We start from the raw sequence: 18,053 nt of genomic DNA, 5'->3' as shown, positions 1-18,053 counted from the left end.
GAGATTTCACCTCACTTGAATCTTCCTCAGGGAGATTTCTTCTTACTTGGATTTAACTTAACTCAAGGAGATTTAATAATCATGATTTGATCTAGTATAGGTTCTAAATTATGTGTTTGTGATTGCTTAAGCATACTGTTACTTACAATTGGTATCAGAGCAACCATACATAGATCAATTACATGTTGAAGAAACTAACTGCATTACAATTGTGAATTCTGGGAATTTTTTGTTCATACAATCTGCATACAGTTATCTACATGTATATTGCATATCTGATGCATCTATCCACACATGCATGCTCTCACCTTTGCAAATCCATTTTGCTCTGGATTGATGTAAATGAAATTGGGTTCTCCCAAATTTAGTATCCATTACCCTCGTTTAGTGAGAGGAGGAGAAAACGACCAGAGTGCAACTAAGGCAATCACCAACCTCTATCACTTCTATTGATAGCCAAATAGAGCCTTCTACCAAGTTGGTGTTGATCCAGGCCTTGCTTTATGAGCAGATAAGATATCTATCCTAAATATTAGTTTTCGATTTGGTGAGTTCCCTTGAGGTATTATAGTAAAACTGTAATTTTATTTGGTTATTGATATTAATGTATGCTGCTTACATTGTTAGTGTGTGGCTAAATTAATTAGCATGTGTTGATCTATATAATAGCATACTCAGGATTAACCAAAATTCATAGTCAGTCATATACCTGCATGATTTGCATGACAGATCTTGACAAATGTTGTTGCTATTTTAATTATCTCAATTACTATATCTGTCCAAGTGTTTACATGGTTAGAGATAATTGTTGTTTTAATGGTCAGCAACAAGAACAAATTTGGCTTTGTCATTCATACATTACAGATTGAGCATTATATCATGGGGACATGTGATTGTTTACTTGTTTAATTGATGTTCTTTCAATCCGAGCAATAGCCTTAGAACATTGCTTAGAAATCACAATACTTCTCTTGGTTGGGAAATTGTGTGATGAAAAGGTTTTTGGCCAAAGAAAGAGATTTTAGCCATTTTTCAGATTTTCTGGAATTTCAACTCAGTCACTTACTTTTGCAAAACTGTACTGATCTACTGGGAATTTGAGGTCGGTTTCTTCAGAAGAGTTTTAGCATACATCTTAAAGAGTCATTTGGAACTGGAATCACCCAAAACGGAATTTTCTGGGATTAGTTATGAATTTCCAAAGTCAGGAGTAAGTCACAGAATTTTCTGATATCAGCTTACTTTAGGCAAAAAGCAGACTCCTATATATAACACTTTTGTTTCAATACAGGACCTCTATTTCATATGAAGATTACATTATATTCATCTCAGTGCATATTTATGTTTTCCATATTATTTTGAAATGCTAAATGATGGATATGCATGTTTGAAGTTTCTGATATTGATTTTGAAACCTTCATATGTGGTGTGCTGCCGAAGTGGTCTCATATATGAAGATTCTAAAGGATTAAATACACTGATGAAATGTGTAGAACGAATTCAGTTGCATTTGCATATGAAAATGCTATCAAAATAGTTTCATATAGATAGCAATGAAACTGTCTTCAATTTCATCAGAAAAGAGATTATGAAACTTAAAATTAAATTTGGTCCTAATTTCCAAAGAAATTCTGCATCAAACATTTGGTTTCATAATCTTGTATATATTAGGTGAATGAGCATTCAGAACTATTAGAGAATAGTACTCCACAAGGGATGTCAAATCTCGAAAATAGAAGAGTTTATTTTCTGCATATATACATACATATTTTAGTAAATGGCTTTCAGGTTGGTCATGATCACATTGTTGATATAAAGTCAATTAAATCTTCTTAGATGCTAAATGCTGTCAAAATGGCTTAGTGTAAAGGAGATTAATTGTCTTGTTTGGTTTTCAACAATAAAATCAAGCAACTTAAAATTTAATTTGATCCTTATTTCCAAAGAAGTCTGGTATCAAACATTTGGTTCTTGATTTTGTATATGATGAAAATTGAACATTCAGATATCATTAGAGATTAGTACACCCCAAAGGATGTCAAAATCTTGAAAATGGTTGAGTTCTATTTTCTGAACATATGCATTTAGTGTGAAATGAATGTTCAAGTCATGAATTTTCATTTTATTTGGGACATATAGACAATTCTAGTGTTATGATAAACTAGAATGATTTTACTGATCAATTTCATATACATCTATTCATTTTCCTTTGAGTATCAATCAGGTTGAACTACATGATGACTCAAATTTCAGAAAATGGTAGAGGAACATTGAGTTGAACTTGGGAGTACAAGATTATGATCATGTGCTGAAGGAAATCCATCTGAGAACTGGCAGCAAATAGAAGCATCAAAAATGAATTAATCCAGTTCTTCAACTTCAACAGACGAGGCAATGTTAGTGGAGTTCATTATAAAAAGGGAAAGGTACACCTTTTGGATGGGTCTAAAGTTTGAGTAAGAAAAGCACTAGAGGTCTAGAGTAACTGAAAAGGATGATGGAGGATTTATGGACCAGATTATATGGGAAATCTGTGAGAGTTCCAGCTTTTGATTTTCTGACTCCTCCTTCTTCATGCATTAATCATGCGTTGATAATTTCCTAGACATAATTCTTCTTATGGTGCTCTTGCTCAGTATGTATATGAAAGTCAACAAAAAGAGTTTATGTTCCAGCAAGTTATCTAGGCTTTTCAAGTTAGTAAATAGTCTCGACCATTTTCAATGGCGGTGTTGGAATTCTGTACTTGTTCTTGACAGTTTGGATTTTGGAAAAGAAGTTGAGGAATATACATACTATTTTGGCTTTTGAATTGGTGGTTAATTACTTGGTATTTTCAAGGCTTCACATAGTTGGTTTTGAAATTAACTCTATGCATCAGAATGAAGCAACTTTCAAGACTATTGTGTATCCTTATTTTTGTTCTCTGGAGTTGTCTTTGATCTATCAGTCTTTGGTGTTATTTTCATAAATGAAATGTCATTTTGGTGGTTAAATTCATTGATGAAAATAGAGAGGGAGAAAGTTCTGAAGGATTGATAGATACTGAAGTTGCATAAAGAAAATAGAGCAGAAAGTTGCAATACGATAGATGTTCATGGAGCAACTGACCAAGCAAAACAAATTGAGCCATCCTCCCAGCCATTAGCATTAAAGACTATCATGACAGAGAATAGGGATGGTAAAAGATCCTTATTAGATGGAAATTCTACAAGAGATATTACATGAAGAGGATCCAGTTACTCCTAGGCTGATTACATTTTGGTGGAGGATATTATGGCTGCAATGAATAATGATTTATATAGACCAAAACTTTCTAATAGTGCTGGAGATATGAAACTAACTACTAGGATTTTGGAGCCTGTACCCATCAAACCTATGTAGGAAGAGGATGATGTTTACTTGAGGATACGAACAGATGCATTAAGGATGATGAGGTCAGCGTCTCAGCATTCGAAAGCTCCACTAATGTCTTTGTAAGAGGTGACCATTGTTCTGCTCAACAACACTCAATCAAGGCTAGAGAAGAATGGTTAGTTGCTGAAAGCCTCAATAAAGGGCAACTAAGGAAACCTTAAGTATCAGGAATTGCAAAAATGATTTACATGGTCTTCATACATCAGAAACAATTCGTGCATTGCAAGAACACATGGAGAAAAGTTGGATCAACTACATCATCAAGACAAAGATCAACATTCTTACAAGCCATAACAGGTTCGCAATTGTCTTGATCTTGTGTACATGCATATATATATATATATATATATATATATATATGATTTTCATATATATAACAAAGTCATCAAAGTCATCAATGTTGAAGAATCCAAAATAGTTGGATATATGATAAGCAGTGGCACAAAAGTACTCGGCAAAGCAGCAAGAAGTATGCTTAATGAGATTAGGAGTATGTTACAGGAGAGGAGATTGGGACTATACATGTTTATGGAATGGCTGATTCTAGAAATATAGCAGCAGGTGGTTCAGAAATAGATGCAGACTCATCACAAGTAGGCAAGTAGCTAATGAAATGGATAAGTGATTTATCTATCAAGACAGCAATATATCAGTTTCAGATTAGAATTGCAGCAATATATCAATCCTAGACAAAGGAGACAAATCCAAGTGTGCAGCACAACGTGATTCAATTATGGATAATGTCATTACTGGCACAAATGTACAAAATGAGTAGATTGCAGGTGGTACAGTGTCAATATAAACCATAGAAATTGCAGAAGCATCACAAGCTATAATCTTGAGAAAATCCTTAAGAGCAAGAAAACCAGCCACATCAAATGATAATTACATGTATCTGATCGGCATGGTGGCTGATTTAGAAGAAAAGAATTATCTTATTTCAGTTATAGAAGCAATCTAGTCTATGAATAATGAAAAATGCAGAAATTTAAATGCTGCAGCTTGAAGGTTTTGTAGAAGATGATCACTACGACCAGTGGGAGAAACTTTATTTTTCTGATCCTATATGTTGATGATCATATGTTATCTTCTAGCAGCAATATCTGTTTGTTGAAGGAAACAAAAGGAGAGTCAACAATTTCTAAGGGAGATGAGTCTCATAAAGATTAGTACCCCAAGAATGCATTACCGAAGAAAAGCATGGAAAATATGTCCTATACAAGGTTAGTTGGATGTTCGTCATTCTTACTTATCATGGTATAAAGTGGTTTTCATTGTTCTGCAGTAAATTGGTCAGTAATGTTCATCTACATTTATGCAATTTCACCTCATTGTTTTTCTGCATACTCAAGTTGTATAAATTCAGTTAATTGGCTATCAATGAATAGCAAATCTTGCAGATTGACAATATTAAGTAATGTGAAATATAATTTGGTTGCCAATTCTATTAATTTAGAAATTTTGGTAGGACATCAAGCATACATGTGATTAAATGCATTTATTACACAAGTATGCTTATACTGCTATGGGTGAAATTCATGTGATTATAGTCTGTTACAAGGTGATCTTGGAACATTGGTGTTATCCTCATTCACCATGCTATTCTTAGGTTTCTTGAAGCAAGCATAATTGACAGAATTAATAATCAATTGAATTTGAATCACTTAAGTGTTTAAACTCATAGTCCACACTTTAGTAGATCAATTTATATGTATATAATGTATGATTGTCATATATGATTTTGAGGCAATGTCAAGTTCAGTGGGAGATTGTAAGCTATGACATGGCTTACATATGGAATTGGACATTGCTTAGAGTTCAAACACTGATATGCAAATGTACATATATTCATATAAATATGGAATTTGATCAGAGTTTAAACAATAGGTGTATAAGCTGTCAATGAATCTTGACTTATGGATAAGCTTATGTATTATTTTGAATTCAAAATAGAAATACAGTTGAAGAGCAGTTAAATAGGCAGTTAAGCAATGAAATCAGTTTCTTTATGGATGAAACTGATTTGCTGCATTGCTATACATATATATGTCAGATTGGTCCTTCTGATGCACGAGTTGTTCTTGTTTTTAGTCCCATATACTAAGAGAACATAAAGGTTAAATCAGGAGAAGGCTATCATAGACAGTGGGAGAGCATCGAGTAAGTTTTTGTGTTCATGTTCTTATGTTTAGTTTTCTGCAGAAATCAGTTTTCATTGAGGAGGATTAGATCTGTCTCAAAGGGATCTGTTAAGGATTTTCTTTCTCACTCGGATCCATCTCAAGGGCATATTACCTCTCTAAGATCTGTCTAGAGGAGATTTCACCTCACTTGAATCTTCCTCAGGGAGATTTCTTCTTACTTGGATTTAACTCAAGGAGATTTAATATACATGATTTGATCTAGTATAGGTTCTAAATTATGTGTTTGTGATTGCTTAAGCATACTGTTACTTACATGAATATGAAATATTAGTTCTTTGAAACCATGTAGTAATTTTTTTTTATCGCTTCGGTTTCGGCTCATGATTTGACATTTTAGTGTAACACCTATAAATTAATAAATTAACTTATATTAGATATATGAAAGCAATGCCATTATGCCAATTAACATATATGTAACACCTAAAATTACAATTATGAGAGCAATGCCATTATGCTAATACATTTATGAAAATAACAAGATTTAAATATTTAATGACGGTATTAGAGTATTACCTTTGCTTCTGAGTTCTGAGGCCTTCTCCTCACTAACCTCACTGCCGAGTCGGGAGTGCTCCAAGCCTCTAAGGGTACGTTTACTTACTTGGAATGAGAGAGAATGATTACGGGGTAAAACTATTCATATGTTTACTAACTAACACATGAAGGAATCGGAATGGGTGTAGGTCCCACACTCCCACCTCCTTTTAAGGAATCGATTCCTGAATACTCAGGAATTTGATTACGAAGGAGGGAGATGAGTTTAGGAATCAACTCATCCGGAATCAATACCGATTCCTTTCTTCTCCCATTCCAGTTGTCTCCCATACTTATTTTCCATTCCAAGTAAGCAAACGTGTCATAAGAGTCCAAGGATCGGATTGAGTTCGGTGCCTCGGCGGTGGGGCTTCAAAGGAGATAACTAGTCCAAAAAAAAAAAACTATATACCTAATTTTGTTTTTGGGCCCACAAAGCCCGGTGGGGCTTGAGCCCTACCCAGCCCGGGCTGGATCCGCCCCTGCCACTTGGAGATATGCCCTCGTCAAAACAAGAAGAAAAAACTACGCAGACAGTGAAAGCTTGTAAATTAGTTTGAGGCACTTGGAAAAAGACTTGACATATGTGAACTGCCTTTGGAAAGTAATTTCCCAGCAAACAAATCCCACCGTCTCCCGTTGCAGTCAATCCTTATATCATATTAAGCAGATACAATATCAATACGTGAACTGCTTTGGAAAATCATTTCCCACACCGTCTCCTGTTGCAGGAGGGAGGGAGGGAGAGGGGAGGGGGGAGAGAGTTTGAATCTGGAATTATTGCAAGTGCAGTGCAGTGATCTGATTCCAAGTCAGAGAGAGAGAGAGAGAGAGAGAGAGAGAGAGAGAGAGAGAGTTTGAATTTGGAAGATCACTGTGATCTGATTCCAAGTCCTTCGACCTAGTTGGTAAATCTCCACTTGCAGGAAGGTTTGTGCAATTACAGAAACATGGACGTTCAAGGTGGGAAAAGCCACTGGGTTCTGGAAGGTTATGAACATTACTGCTTTCCAATGAGTAGTTCAGGTTTTTCAATCTTCCCATATAGAGTGGTACTCAACTTATGGCTGTGCCACTTACAACAGTAGTTTTCAGTGATGTCATCTCCCTTATGTCCTTGACAAAATTCTCAAATCTTGAACAGCCAGAAAGAAAGAGAGTTTCAATATCTCTCAACTCATAGAAATCCTTTGGAAGGCCCTTGAGCATTTTGCAGTCTTTTACCATCGCAAGTCTTTTACCATCGCCAATACTGGTGCATCTCTGACAAACTCTTGCAGCTTTTCATGATCAAATACTCAAGATTTGGGAGTTTTAAAAAGTCTGGTGATGGTGTCGGGTAATGTGAATGACTGAGAACAAGAATCTTCAACTTCTCGAGCACCTGTTAAACAAGAGTACAAGACCAATAGAAAACGAAAATCAAAATTCAAAAAGATGAGAAGGAAACAGTTCAAAAGTTCAGTTCAGCTTAATCTACCCTGGGATGCTCCCAAACTTGTACGAGATTGCTGTACTGCAGGTCCATAGAAACCAGGTTTCCTTGATGAAGAAAATCATTTCCTATGAACTTTAGAATCCATGCCAGCAGAGCCATCTCATATTGTTCTGAAACTCTTTTTCGGAGATCTTTGCAGATTTAGAGCAAGCGCTTTAATCTTTTTAGCTCCCTGTTAACAGAAGGCAATAAGTAAGAAAATCTTGTTTTCATGTGAAAACTGATTTATGCTCATGTCGAAGAGTCATGAATGTCGACTGGATTCTGTAGGAGCGCTATATGCTTTTGCATAAATGAAATTTGCAACTCATCTTTAGTATTGGATATGGGATGCATATGCTTGTCTTGAGTGGGAAGTACTTACAGATTCTTCTGTCAATATATCTAGTACATCTTCCTGTCGCCACACTCTTTACTACATTTTTCAGGGTCTTCGGGGTATTCTTCATGAACAACTCTGCCCATGTCGCGAAGCAAATTGTGCATTGTGAGTTTGTTGTTTTCACTAACAACTACAAGGCAACGCTGAATGAGGACACTGATATCTATTATTGCAGAAAGACCACAGCCCTCGAGTATTTTTATGACACAGTTTTTGTCCATTCCAATGAAGAAACAAGATACATCGAGGAATAAGTTCTTCTGGTTCTCACCAATTGCATCAAAACTTATTCTGAGCTTTTTCTGAATTTTTCCATGAGGAATTTTTTGCAATTTCTTCCATGTGTTTTTCCAATCTCTTATGTCCTTCCTTCCAAAGGGAAAAGACCCTAAAATTTCAAGAGCCAGTGGTAAACCTCCAAAGTAGGTAACCACACTTCTTGAGAGTTCCAAAAATTCTGCCTCAGGGCGGGGGAATTCCCCGTTTGCTCATTCCTAATGCCAACTAAAGAGCTCAAGATCAGCTTCTTCTTTATTCATTTCTCAAGTCAGATGTATGGTCACTTTAAGTTGCTCCAGTAAATGTTGATCTCTTGTAAAGTAATCTTACCATTTAACTGCTTCGCAGTTTCCCCAACATTTGCAAGGAAACTTGTACCTTCAAAACTACGATAAAATTTGTTGTAGATGGCTTTTGCAACAGATGTTTTGCCCATTCCACCCATACCTCAAATTCCAACCATGTGAACATCATCATCTACTCCAACACATAATGATTTACTAATCTCTTCAACGCGAAAATCTATTTCCAACTGGGTAGTTGGCCACATGTAAGCATGTGTGGGTCTCGGCTGTCTGCTAATCAGGTCAATAATGTCATGGAGAAACTTTCCCTCATTCCTGTCGATTAAATCCAGAAATAGAACTAATTATAAGACTCAGTGTGCAACTACAATGCTGAATTGAGTTAATATCTTATTGATAGTGACTACATTGCCAGAGGAAATAAAATTTAAATAAAGGGTGAAGCTGTACAGATGCTAACAAAATGGACCAAAAAGAAAAAGGAAATTAAATTTAACAGCTAGCAGTAAAAAAAGGGCAAGTGATTACCTATTAGCAGTAGTACGAAGATGTAAGCCAGAAAAATTTGCAGCTATCCACCTGGATACATTCTCTGATATTTATTTGCAGCTTTATAAATTACATATGCCTTCGCAAAACTACCCGTCTGACACCTGACATCTGAAGGATCAACATGATAGAATATTGGAAAAACAGCTTGCCCCAATGTTTTTCTACACTCCATGATCTTTACCAGCTCATCAAGGCACCATGTTGAACTTGCATAGTTCGCTGAGAAGCCTATGAGAGAGATCCTAGACCCTTCGATTGCCCTGATCAATGACAGTGATAAATCTTCCCCTCTCCTTAGTTTGTTGTCGATGAAGGTATGGATTCCAGACGCAACTAATTTACTGTTGAAGTGGCTCGTGAAGTAGTTGTGTGTGTCTGCACCTCTGAAGTTCAAGAACACGTCGTACCTTTCTGTGAAGGAGAGGATGAAGCCATTTCTGATTTGATTCTCCCTCTGAAGCTCAAGAACCCGTTCTACCTTAAGTAATTGCTAATAAGAAATGAATAAAATCCAATGCTCACTCCATCATCTAGAGAGTGAGATGGAATCTTTTCTTTTCCAGGTAATTCCCATGAATAAACTCATGCAGGACTTCAGTTGACTAGCTTTTTATTATTATTATTTACTTTTTTTTTTACCAGCTTTTTCTTTTGTTACAACAAACCTTTAGCCTAAATTGATTCTGTGACAAAAAAAAAAAAATCTTTGTTTTTCTTTTCATACCTATCATTCTGACAAGAACGTGCACATAACAAATGCAACACAAGATGCGGTTGCTAGGGCTAGATTTGTGGCCTCGACTGAACTACATATATCAGTCTATCTTTTACCACACATTCAATGTCCTTAGAACAACCGCAAATGCCTTGTGCAATTCTTGACAAGAGTGAGACTTGGAAGGCTCCATCAATGATCATCTGACCACTCAAGTAGTCCAACACAATATTCTCCTCTTTATCCACGATGACACTGCAAAGTTAAAATACACATTAAATGGCTCTCTTTGGGAAACAGGGCAAGACAAAACAATGCTTTGCATTTATTCTTACATTTCAAATAAATGCCTTTTCACTATGAATATGCAGAAACTCAAATGGTCAAATTGACTCTTTGCACCTAAACAGTTATACCATGTGACTGTAGTGTTTACTGTGTCGAGAGGCCAACAAAATGAATCTTCATCTACTTTGATTATGGTCATGTTCACAATTCCAGGAAGGTTGACTCAAAGCAACTTGACCCAACAACCGAGCAAGTTGACTCAATTCCAGGAAGGTTGATTCTTGGGAACCAATAATGCAAAAGACAAATTATAAAGTACCTTGGAATCCCTTAAAATAGGTCTCTATTTTCCAACATGGAATTCATATTATCAACACTAATGTTTGCCCATACGATGGTGCAACTGTAAGCGACCCAGATATATCACCAGGCAACCACAAGCTGGTTACTAAATGTTAATTGTTGAAGAAACAAGCTAGTAGAGTAATATATGCTGTTCAAAATGATGGAAGAGATTTAAAATTCAAACTTACCATTCCAAAAAAATAAGAATAAAGGAAAAAAGTTCTGAAGGAATATTCTGTACCTATATTAATTCATGCAAATATTTATTAGGCATATGCGTAAACAAAAGTAACTGAACATTCATACGCTTACCTTGAAAATCAATTAGTTTCAGCATAAATAGTAACCTGCTGTCGCTGAAGGCTAGATTTGTGGCCTTGACTGAACTACGTATATCAATCCATCTTTTACCACACCTTCAATGTCCTGAGGACAACCATAAAGGCCTTCTAATATCTTCCCCACGTCTGCAATTCTTGAGAAGAGTGAGACTTGGAAGCCCCTATCAAAGATCATCCGATCGCTTGAGTAATCCCACACAATCTTCTCCTCTTTATCCATAATTACACTGCGACATTATGACAACCACTAAAAAAGGCAAGACAAAAGAATACTTTGAACGCATGCATTCTTCCATTTCCAATAAATGCCCTTTTACTAAGAATGCAGAAACTGAAATGGTCAATTTCCTCTTTGCACCTATACCAAGTGATTGTGGAGAGTTGACTGTCGAGGCCAAACAAAATAAATCTACTTGAACTTCACTAATTCTGATCGATGGCAAAGAAATGTTAACCAATGACTGACTGGCTATTTCAATGACTGGATGGTTTTAACGTTTGGCCGCAGCATCATGCCAATTAATTGTGAGATATCCTAGGTTTTTCTTGCCTTACAAACCGTCCAAATGTATCTAAAAAGTACATAAACTTTCTGAAGCTGACTCCTCCAGTCCAGGAGTGAAAAGATGACAGTTCTTCATTCTTTACTTAATTCATATTTAAAATTTAAGTTTAGGACAAACCTGTCATGAAGCCCAGCACCTGCATATCCTTCCAGAACCTCAGCAATCGAGTCTGCTCTGAATGTGACAGACTGCTTGCTATACAGCCATATTGGCTTGCTTGGATAACAATTAACCTGAAAGCCATAATCATGCTTGAGATGTCGATTTGTGAATGAAGCAAATATTGTCATCTGATATATTAAAAGTTTCCTTACGATAGGAGAGTTTAGATTGGCTTTCTGGGTTATGAAGCTCATGGCTCGTCCAGGATATGCACCCACCAAAGTCTCTCCCAAGCCCTTAACTATCTGTATTTTATAGAGAAAGAATGATGATCACATTTGGTGGTGGGGGAGAGATTTCAAACTCAGAGACAAATCATACCTCTCTGTAAATTTCTACAGTATTCCCTGACATGGGGAATTTTTTGTGTGAATAACAAAGGCATAATCAGCACAGATGATTTCTTGAATTTACAGCCATGCATATGTTCTCATGGTCTAGTTTAGCTTTCTTACGACTAATAAAAGCTCTTTCATTCCACTTTGAAGCCCAAACCAGTTGAATTGGGAAAACAACAGATGTCATAATAGCATCATATGATGGATCTTATGTCACCAGAGTCTTGTAGTCGTGCACAAATTTCTGCCTGATAATCTTCCCTCTCTTGAGTATGTACCCAAATGTCACACCAGACTGCTCAATCAACCTCTGGCCACAAAGAAAACACAGTTCTCCAAATGACCCAGGATGTGCACACATATCCTCCATTGCAGATGCTTCTGCACATAATTGCAAGAAAAGTTCAAAAATAGGACAAGAGTAACTATATTATTTGAGATAGAGAAAAAAAAATCATATTTGAAATAATATCCTGTGATCAAAGCAATTAAAATTTGGATGTTTATTACTTATACTATCCTGTGTCCAAAGCAATCAAAACTTGATGGTTATTAGATATGTATATAGCTTTCTCAAGCGCACACACACACACACAAGCAAACACACTCATTTTTGTGGGGGTTGAATTCCACACTAAAACTTGAATACACGGTACATTCACTGTTGGATGGTTTCAAGCCATGTTTTTCCCAAATAATCTGCTTGTCTCTTAGAGAGAGAAAAAAAATATATACTAGTGGAAAGGTTTCCCAATTGAAAAAACTTTTTTATGTTTTTTTTTTTGATAGGAAAAACTTTTTTATGTTTTCTTAAACAGGAAAGACGTTTCCTTCGGAACAGTTTTGCAAGAAAATGAGCATTTCCTTAGTTTTTTCTGGCATTGTTATGAAATACCATAAAACTTTTTCATCACCATAACTGAAGCATAGTGAAAAAAAATATGTTCTAAAGTGTAAATTTAAAAATCCACCAAACAACGTTTTTCATCAAAACAAACAAGGCCAACAGCAAAGCAGTTCATCAAGCAATAAATTTGATTCATATATGAACATCTGTTATACATCTGTATATATATAGCCTACAATAACAGCACTTAACTTTTTAGCTTTCACCAATTTTTAATAGACATGAAAACAGACCAATAGGTAGATAAACATAACAAAAATGAGAGAATAGGAGCACTGTAGTAAGCCTTTGAACAAAAGCTCCCTGAGTAACTAAGTTGGTTTTAGGTTGTATGTAGCAAACAAGTATGCGTCATCTAAGACAGTTCAGAACACTTTGTACAGTATCAAGAAGTCATCTTCCACTGTTTGGGGTTATGAAAAAAAAAACCAACAGAAAATGTTACCTGAGTTTTGTTCTGAAAGTACTTGTAAGGTCGACCCATTAGTTTCCTCTCTGCTTTCCAAATCATCTCCCCTACGCCTTTTTATCCTGCAATGCAAGTCACAAATCGTATCTAAATCGCTTCAAATAGAACTTTGACTTATAGTTCTACAAAAACTGTAGTATCTAATAGAAAACTCGTACTGCATTAAAAACATGAAACAAAGAAAATGTCCACACCTGTTCTCACTTTCAACATCACTTTGACTTATCTTCTTCATCTTCTTCCTCTGGTGATGGCTCGGAAGAACCGGAGTCTAGTTCTCTCTCAGGCAACCCGGCAAAGTCATCACTGCTAGAAGAGTGCAGTGGAGACTCGGCAAGACTCATCTAAAATGTATATTGGCAATCGAATACATCAACAAATGTTCACCTCAAAGTTGACATAATAGAAGATACACACAAAGTACTTCAAAAACACCCCACAGGTATAGGATCAAGATTTCTACAAGTAGAAATCAACAACCAAAAAAAAGAAAGAAAGCTATATTTAACCCCCAAAAACAAAAGGACATAACTTCTCAAACACTTATATTTAACCCCGCAGCAACACCAATATTTCTACTGGTAGAAATCAAGAACAAAGAATGTAGAGGGTAGCAATTCGATAGATTGAACGAGAATGAAAGAAGCGTAGAAATCGATTTGGGTGAAAGAAAGCAGTAGAGCGCGAAGGAAATCAAGAAGCACAAGCATTTGTTTTATGAAAAGGAAGGATGAATTGAAGTAGTGAGTGTACCGTGGTTGCGAAAGACAACAGTGATGGGGGGCTCCTCAAATTTTCAAGCTTTGGAAGAGAAACAGAGAATAGGAGGAAAAAGAGCCTGAAGCCCGGAAGAAACTGAAAGTGGGTTAGAATGGAAAACCAAAACGATGTCGTGTTTACGTCACAAGAGGGAAAAAAAAAAACAAGACGAGGCTGAGCCTAAGCTAGTATATATCTCTATTAATAAAGCGAAGAGGGTGTTACTGTTTATCTTTGGGGAAACTTTCGAACTTCCCATTTTGCCCTTGATATTGTCCATGATTTACAGAGAAAATAGAAACTGGGGTTTGCCGACACAGAGGAAAAGAGAGGAGACGTGGCTAGGGATGGTTTAGTTTCGCTCTGATAGAGAGACAGATGGTTTCATTTCCATACAGTGATAGATAGAGAAAGAGAGGGGAGAAGAGCTTAGGCGACGGGAGCGGAAGAAGGATGCGATTTCGAATCTGAAACTGAAAGAGACGACTAATTCGAGAGAGAGAGAGATCGATTACACCGCTTTCATCTTACGCTTCTGTGTTTCTTCGCTCCATAGAGAGAGAGAGAGAGAGAGAGAGAGAGAGAGAGAGAGAGAGAGAGAGAGGAAGAAGAAGAAGAAGAAGCAAAGGAAGAAGGGAAAGAAGAAGACATTCGGGAGAAGACAGAAAAGAGAAGGTAAGCTTGAATTTTGGGTGTGATTGATCGGGTTTTGAATTTCGGTGCATGCAATTCTGGGTGATGCCTATGAATGTGGGTTTATCTGTCTGGGTTTGGTGACTTGATTTGTTGGTTTGTATTGATTTGTTAGACTATTGATTTGTTGGTTTATCTATTGGTTTGTATCTGGGTTTATAACTTTCTCTGTATCTCCTGTTTTTGTAGCTTGAGTTTCCAATAAATTAGTTACGGCTGTCTTCTTTTTATTACAAATTGCTTTTTGAAACTTGATCAAAATTGTAGAGCCAGAGGATGTAGTTGTGTTTGATATATATATATATATATATATATATATATATATATATATATATAAGTTGATGAATGACTAATTGGCCAGTAGATGTACTGATTGTATTATTGCTGTCCTGTTTTATAGTTCGATGAAAACCCTATGCAATTTTAGTTTATCATTAACTTTTAGGTATATTTCTTCGTCTCTTAGTCCGATTTGGTTGAGTTTTCTGTGGACTTTGGTTGTTCAGCTCTGAGGAGTTGTGGAGCCTTACAATGTCCTTTTTATTAGACCAAACCAAATTAAGAATAATAGGATACTAAATGCGTCTTTCCTTTGAAACAGATTTCTTATGAAATAAGCTTACTGGATCCAACATTACTACTTATGAAGCACATTCCCAGAGTTTCTTATCAATTCTTTCTGTCTTATATCTACTTGCAATTTTTAGAAAACCATACTGCATGAAAGATACTACTGTGAAGTGAGAATTTATGATATGGCTAGGGGTGGTTTTTATCAACAAACAACATTTTTATCTCTCATTTGAAGATTTGGAGCAAAAGTTATAAGGAAAGAGAAGCTGAAAACTTTTGTTTATTGCATTTCCTCATTTCACACATACTGAAGAACACGTTCATTCCTAAGCAGAAGAACTTCATAAGTGACAACTTCACAATTATAAAGGTAAGCGAACAACTAAAGGGAATATATATATATATATATAGCAAGTTCTTAAGTTGTAAGGAGTGACCATGGAAGCAGTGGGAATTTTCCTTTCTTAAGAATTACGGTTTTCATTGAGTAAATTATTTCTTATAGCAGATGGGTCTTGGCAGAATGAGTTTTGTGGGGTTTTGTTTCTTGCTGGGAAATTAGTGTTCTTTTTGGTATTTGGTCTAATAATTTGTTGACCGTTAGGTACTATTGAGACTGAGTTTTAACACTGCATAACAATCAACAAAACTTTGAGTTAGTTCCTACCAAGTTTGAATTTTGATGAACAGAATCTTCCATCTCTACTATTAGAAATGGAAGCGTGATCTTTGGTGTCAAAAGCTTCACCAAAAATTGCAATGCCAAAACTGCCCATGTCAGAAACAAAAGTTAATTAAATAAAATTTATCTAGAAGGGTTAGCATTGTAAAATACAAAAAAGAAAACAAAAAAATATAAATAGAAAAAATAGGAACGTGGGACTCCAAACTAATACGCCGTAGAATACAATTTGGGTAGAAAACGCACGATCTCTACAGGAACGAAAAACTGCCATGGCGCACGACCTAAAAAGGAACGATATTATGACGACGTGGGAGATATCCGTTAGTACAACAGGGAAGCGCAAGCCAGAGGCAAGAAGAACGAAATCAAACGACAAAAGATAAAAAAGAAAAATATCGATTAGAATCAGTAGTTTGCTGATTTTCCCTGATAGGTGAACCTAGCAGGTAAATTTACATCGAGTTGCTTTTGTTTTTGTAAATATATTTTAGGTGATTGGATTCTGTTGATATTATTTATTTAGGAGTCTATTGAGAAGTTTATGATCGTCGGATAGTTTTGGTTTCATAAATAAGGAACAAGAAGAAGAATAGAACCACAGAAGCAGGTATGTATGAGGCATTATTGTTATTCTCCTCGCTACTAATAATGAAGCAGGTATGTAATTTTTTGTAACCACTTCGGCTCATATAGGTAATCTGGGTTATCCCTTTATGCAGTCACATGTGTTTCAATCGATCTCTCTCCCCATGCATTCAAAAATTTCAAATTTAACCAAAACGAGGCTGTAATTTCAGGTACTTAACCTCTCCTTCAAATCTAGATTTTGTTATGATCTCTTTTGTCTTTGTTTTTTTTTTACTATGAGAGAGAGAGAGAGAGAGAGAGACTATGACTAAAATGGCCAGTACTGGCACGTTGTTTAGAAGTGCTATATTTTCTTTTTGTTTCTCTTACCACTAATTTTGTTGAATTAGTAAAAGTCTGGAATAAGAGCTTTTTTTATTTTTTTGTTTGTGAAAACTTTGCCAAATTTGATTGCAGTATATGGTGGCAGGATGGTTTTTCATTTCGTATTGTCCCGCTTGCATGAGTGGAGTTAAGGAAATACTGACAACTTGAGGTATTTTTGTTCACAAGATGATTTCTATATTTTTACCATTTTTACTTTCGAACAGGTTTACTATTGTAACTGTTTCCTTTGAAAAACCATCCTGCCACTCATGTAACTGTTTCCCTTGAATGGTAGTGATTTTATGAATGAGCGAAGGTGATTGTTTCGTCAGATACCAAAACCAATTGCACTAATTTTGCTCTAAACTCATCTGTAAATACCTGAATCCTAATATGGGAATTTCATGGTCTATTTTTGTATTAGTTTAAGAATTCTGACTTTATTTCCCCATAAATCTTTCTCTCTTAATGAATATTATGTATTTTGTATGGTTCTTTTATATGATCTGTGACTTCGGTTGTGTTGTTTTGTAGATAGGGACACAATTCTTTAAACCAAATATCTCCTCATGCAATTTTGGAGACTGAATCCTTCATGAAGTAAGTTTATTCTCTTTGTTACTCCCATTAGGTGTGGCAAAGTCAAAGACCTAATTTCACCTTCAAATGAATATCGGCACCTAGGGGGATTATCATCTAGACCTTAGATAGGAAAACTAACATATGTTACTCGGTTCGTATCACCTTCAAATGAATTTTGTTTTGTATCTCCTCCAGTTTGATTCATTTGCTGTGATCAAACAACAATAATTTTACTTACTTGGATCACCTGGAATTTCTGAATGTGGGATTTTTGGGTTTAAATAGTTTGGAGTATCTCCACTTCTCCTGTAATTGTTTGTTCTCCAGGTTTAAATCGCATCGGTATCAAATTTGAATCTCTTTGAATCTGTGCTTTTAGTTTTCACTTCACCTATAAAATTTCAAATCTGTTTTGTTTTCTCTTAAATCTGCAATAATCCATTTCCTATTTTTTATATAGAAAATCTAAAAATTTCCAAGTCAGTGACCTCTGGTACTCAAGATG

At 35.7% G+C, this 18,053-nt stretch overlaps 2 long non-coding RNA genes and 1 pseudogene across 4 annotated transcripts; 1 reads left to right on the top strand and 2 right to left on the bottom strand.

The window, feature by feature from the left end:
* Positions 1–3,879: 3,879 nt before the first annotated feature.
* LOC121050725 lies at positions 3,880–10,137 on the bottom strand. 3 transcript variants are annotated; one of them, XR_005803666.1, is made up of 5 exons: positions 9,896–10,137; positions 9,148–9,625; positions 8,018–8,934; positions 7,636–7,825; positions 3,890–7,539 (listed from the first exon to the last, which is right to left on the bottom strand). It is a non-coding gene; the product is annotated as an uncharacterized LOC121050725 (long non-coding RNA). The 3 variants fall into 3 exon arrangements; XR_005803664.1 differs by having other exon boundaries at positions 3,918–4,520; positions 6,135–7,539; positions 9,148–10,137; XR_005803663.1 differs by having other exon boundaries at positions 3,880–7,539; positions 9,148–10,137.
* Positions 10,138–10,150: 13 nt separating this feature from the next.
* LOC112179135 lies at positions 10,151–14,191 on the bottom strand (annotated as a pseudogene).
* A 1,880-nt stretch (positions 14,192–16,071) lies between these two features.
* LOC121050488 lies at positions 16,072–17,964 on the top strand. Its single transcript, XR_005803142.1, has 5 exons — positions 16,072–16,458; positions 16,536–16,619; positions 16,732–16,809; positions 17,070–17,135; positions 17,501–17,964. It is a non-coding gene; the product is annotated as an uncharacterized LOC121050488 (long non-coding RNA).
* The last annotated feature ends 89 nt before the right edge of the window (positions 17,965–18,053 follow it).

This window comes from Rosa chinensis, chromosome 7, assembly GCF_002994745.2.
Source record: "Rosa chinensis cultivar Old Blush chromosome 7, RchiOBHm-V2, whole genome shotgun sequence".
Classification (NCBI taxonomy): domain Eukaryota; kingdom Viridiplantae; phylum Streptophyta; class Magnoliopsida; order Rosales; family Rosaceae; genus Rosa; species Rosa chinensis.
Note: the sequence above shows the minus strand (reverse complement) of the source record. Positions and strands in the feature narration are given on the sequence as shown.